We start from the raw sequence: 5,240 nt of genomic DNA on the forward strand, positions 1-5,240 counted from the left end.
ACTCCCTCTCCCCACTACCTGTGTCAAATATGTCGCTCTTCCGCTCTCGTGCCCCCCCCCCCCCCTCCTTTTTGCCGTCCTCGTCCTCCCCTCCTCCCTCTCGCCCTCCCACGCGACAAAATGGCAATCAAACCTCATCAACAGCTGATCCCGACGCCATCAGGACTTCCAAAACCAAGGGTCATGTCCCAAAAACTCACAACCCACGACATACATTACCTGCGTCTATACTCATCTCTCTCTCTTTTTTCACCCTTTCTCACAAGTGGAATGAGTATTTACATTTCAGAATTATTATTATTTTTTGCATATGTGTATATATTTTTCATATATTGACTTTCGCTGAGGGGGGAGGATGCTGACACGAAGGAAGATTCCTTAGAGTACCGAGACGGGGAGGAGGGCAGCTGGATGGAAGGGAAAATGGCTCGAGGGAACAGAGATTCGTAGCAGAATACAGAGTAACTTTTAATGGTTAAGAGAACTTAGGACATTTTGCTGGAAAATTACATGTCACACAAAGTTCAAATGTAAGAAGATTCTGTCTTCGTTGTTTTATTTACTTACCTTAAACATGATGAAAGAAGTACTAGAGTAAAAACATAATTTGAAACCGAAAGTGGCTGTAGACTATACATTAAACCTAAACAGATACTAGAAAAAAATAAAGATTGTATAAGGCGTATTTACCCAGCCAGATTAATGGCTAAATTTTGTGTACACGCATTAACTTGCACAAACAAAGTAAATATACTTATAATGGAAGTCTACTATAATCACTATCCATGCAAGGAAAATATCTTTTAAACTTTTTGCAAAGCTAAATCAGATTATTCAATTTAGGAATCGTTTGTTATCGCCGGGAGGAATCTAAACTACAAAAGGAAGAAGACAATACTCAATAACTTCTGCTGCTTGCAATACTCCTGTTTACCATTGCCTTTGACATACTTGGCGAACTGTTAAACAAGTCAAACTAAACTTGTTGAAATTTGACACAAACAAATACCTTCATGCATGACTAAGGTGCAGACCTATCCTTCCCCTTCTTTCCCCTTTCCATAGTATCCTCTGCTTTCCTTTCCTCCTTCGCCTGTTTCTTAATATCCCCTTCCCTTCCCCCCCCCTACCCCTGATCCGCCCATCAATGACATACCTTTGGAGACATTCTCGAGCTCAGTCAAGGCCCGGTCCTTCTCGCGGCCGTCGCGCAGGCGCAGTGACCCTGTGCCACGCGCCCACGTCGCCTGAGGGAGAAAAGAGGACGGTCAGAATGCGCGCAGGATTTTTTTTGAAAGATAATACGTATACAAGCACGCACACAATTACAGAAATACAGACACAGACACACACACACAGAAATACATACCATTTACAACCGTAATCTATGGTTCTCGATCCGAAAAGAAACGAAACGAAACGAAACGAAACAAAACCCTCCCCAAAAAATCAATCAAAGAAACACAAAAATGCCCTTCCTTAATGAAACAAAGAGACAAAGACACCAATACAGACAAAACGGACCATGTAACGAAATGAAATAAGTCCGGTATCCCCCTTAAGGGTCGCGATCAAGCCTGACGAAGAAGCGAGGAATCCAGAACTCGGGACGAACGCTCCAGGATTCCTTCGACTGAGACTCGAGGGGGGAAGCAAGGACGAGGACTCCTTGGAAGGTACTGCTTGAGGTTTTGTCTCTTTTTGAATGTTTTTTTTCCGGTTTTCTGTTTTATTTTCTTTGTTATTATTATTATTATTATTTCTTCGTTCGTTCTTTCTTTTCCGTTCGTTTTCTTTTCTATTTTCTCTTTTTTTTCTTTCTCCGTTTTTCTCATATTTTCTCTTTATGCTCGTTTTCTTTTATTTTCTTTTTTTCTCTGTTCGCTTTCTTATTATTTTCTCTCTTCTTGTTTGTTTTCTTTTTATGTTCTTTCTTTCTTCGTTTGTTTTCTTTATGATTTTCTCTCGTTACCTTTTCGTTTTATTTTAATTTTCTTTCATCGTTCGTTTTCTTTTTATTTTCTCTCTTTACTGTTTGTTTCCTTTTATTTTCTCTCTTTCCTCGTTCGTTCTTTCTCACCTTTTTTCTGACCTTTCCCTTACACCCCACTCTTAATTCTTTTTTCTTCCTTTATATCTTTTCGTCTCTTCAACGCGCTTCAGAAAAAATGGAAAAAAGAGAGGAAAGTATATATATATATATATATATATATATATATATATATATATATATATATATATATATATATTTCTCATTTCTATCATTATACATCCTCTCGCGTTTTCTTTTGACCTTTTTTATCATCATCCTCATTAAAGTTGATCTCTCGGTTTCCCAATCAAAAAGCCCTTCCTTAAAAAAAGAAGAAAAAAAGAGAAAAAATACGTCTTTTGTTATTTTTCTTTTGTTTATCCATGGGTCCTTTCACAGTGACGTTTTCCTTAACTTGCTGGGGGATTATGAAAAGTTCAAAGGTAAGTTCTGACATGCTTTCATTCAGACATGTAAGCACAAACGGACAGTCTCGCTGCTGTAAGTAAACACACATAAATAAACATTATTCAGGTCACGAAAATAAAGTTTTCACTTAGATGTCCTCCGGCTATATTTATACAGTCAGTAAAGAACGTGATATTTTTACTCCCCCTGTAAGGGTCGATTTTTACACAGCCCTAGAGCCGAGCAATTCTTATAATTTAGGTAGCGTGTAAGAATTTAATAAAATACTAAATGGACAGAAAGATACACATTTATTAAATTATACAAAATGATAGACACAATGACAATAAGAAAAAAACGAGCATCAATAATAAAAAAAGAAACAACAAAAGCCAGATACTTATAAATGGTGTGTACAGGTCACGAGCTCTCAGCCAACTAACTGAGAAGCTCAGCAATTGCTCTGACGTAAATTTAGCGCGGGTAGGTAGTAGTCCTGGCCGATGGTCTTCCAAGACGAAGGGTTGTTTGCTGGTTTGTAACTCCTTTAAGATGCGACGCAGGCTAAGGCGAAAATAGGGTTGAAAGTCCCGTGGAAAAAGACGTATGGCTGCCTCACTACATCCCTCCCGATCCCGGAAAAGGAGAGGGTGACTTGGGAACCCTCGACTGACTATCGGCTCAAGGCGAGAGCCGACACCCTTCCACCAAAATGAGGCTGGAATCTGGTGCGAAATCCTTTGGGCGTCACATTCAGTGGGTCATAGGGTTGCAGGTACTCAGGTTCCGAGGTCCACTATCAGCATGCGAGCTTGCATCGGCAATGTACAAGAAAAAGCAGGAACAGATCAGGGCAGAGATAAGGCAGGATTCTAGGCCGTGGGACTCCACAAGGTGGTCGGATGCTGGAACAGGGCTGCAACAAGTCATGACATTCAATCCACTGGGATGACAGCAGCAAACAGCATCAGATCCACTTGGTTTCATTGATCAGAACAACTCATCAGGACAGCGGCAGGAACAGACCATGCAGATAGCTGTTGGAGAGTTGGCATGAGCTTTCATGTGGACAAAAATAAAGAGACCTGTTCTATGCAAGCACTGGAATGTTGATCCATTTTATTAAGGATGCTCTAACATTATACAAACGATATCCCAATCACCGAAAGAATATTCAACATTACAATGTAATACATTAAACTTAAAAAACAAATTACCGTGTAAATCTTCTCACAAGAGATAACATCATAACACTTAACGGATCATCAGGAGAGTGTTCTACAAGAACACCATCTGGGCTCACTATCTCCAGTTCGTCTTGTGCCTCGTAGGGCAGCATATCATTACGATGAAGTCGATAAACACTGTTCTTTACCAGGTCTTTCACCAGATAAGTCACAGGTCCAGTGCGCTTTGTGATCCTTAAGGGACCTGTCCAGCGTGCCGTCAGACCAGTGGCTTTCTGAGGAGGACTTTTTCGTAAAATTAGACTACCAACATCCAAATCAGTAGCAGGTATAGACTTCCTTGCAACGTAATCTTTGTTATATTCTCTACATTGTTTACTTGCAAGTACAGCTGCATCACGTGCCTGAATTAACTTTGCAAATCTTTCATTAGCAGGTTTATTTACAGTCAATTTATTTGTTAATCCAACTGGATAATGTATAGATTGTCCAAGCATCAAATATAAGGGTTGGTTATTTACCGACCTGTTAACTGAAGAATTGATAGCAAACCTAACATGAGGTATCATCGTGTCCCATCGGCGAGGATTCTTCTCAGTTAGTGCATATAAAGTATCTTTAACTATTCTGTTAGTCCTTTCACATAACCCATTACTTTCTGGATGATAAGGGGTTGTAAAGTTTATCTTAGTTTCCAGCAGCTTACAAACAGCTCTGAGAAGAGAATTAGAAAATTCAGTGCCATTATCACATATGAAAGCTTGTGGTGGACCAAAGATTGTAATGAAATCATTAATCAAAGCATTTGTGACAGTTACAGCTTGTTTATCTTTAAGAGGTACAAGCTGAGTAAAACGTGATAACTGATCTACAATCACCAAGACATACTTGAAATCATTGTCCGACTTAGGCAATTCAACGAGATCCATGCTGACACGCTCGAGGATGCTTAATGCAAGTGGAGCATCTGCTAATGTCGCTCTATGCCTTTGTTGAGCTTTACGCTTTTTACAGGTCAGACACTTACTTACATAATTCCTAGTATAACTAAGTGCACAAGGAAAATAATACAATTCCTGGAGTTTCCTATATGTACGATAGGTCCCAGGATGACCAGCAATCTTACTATTATGAGCAATGTCCAGGGCATGTAATCTGCATTTCAAAGGAATACATAATTGACTTACCAAACCAGAAGCCTTATCTTTGACGTGATATAGAACTCCATCTATCAAGTCAAACTCGTCCAATCTTGCAGGTAATTTCCGCTTAGGGAATGATCGACCTTCAAGAAAATCTATGATTTCTTTGTAAAGAGAGTCTTCAACCTGTAATGCACGAAATACTTTAGGATCTAAGGTGGTCAAATCTACAGGTGTTATTGGATTAATCTGCCTAGATAAGAGATCTGGTACATGATTACTTGCTCCTTCTTTATAGAAGACTTTACAATCATAACTCATTATTTCATGACTCCAGCGGGTCATTCTAGCAGATTTAGTTGGACGTTTAAAAATATAGACTAATGGCTTATGATCCGTATAGACATGAAATTTATGGCCATATACATATGGATGAAAGGCTTTAATAGCTTCAACAACAGCTAAAGCCTC

Source organism: Penaeus monodon, chromosome 10, assembly GCF_015228065.2.
Source record: "Penaeus monodon isolate SGIC_2016 chromosome 10, NSTDA_Pmon_1, whole genome shotgun sequence".
Taxonomy (NCBI): Eukaryota; Metazoa; Arthropoda; class Malacostraca; order Decapoda; family Penaeidae; genus Penaeus; species Penaeus monodon.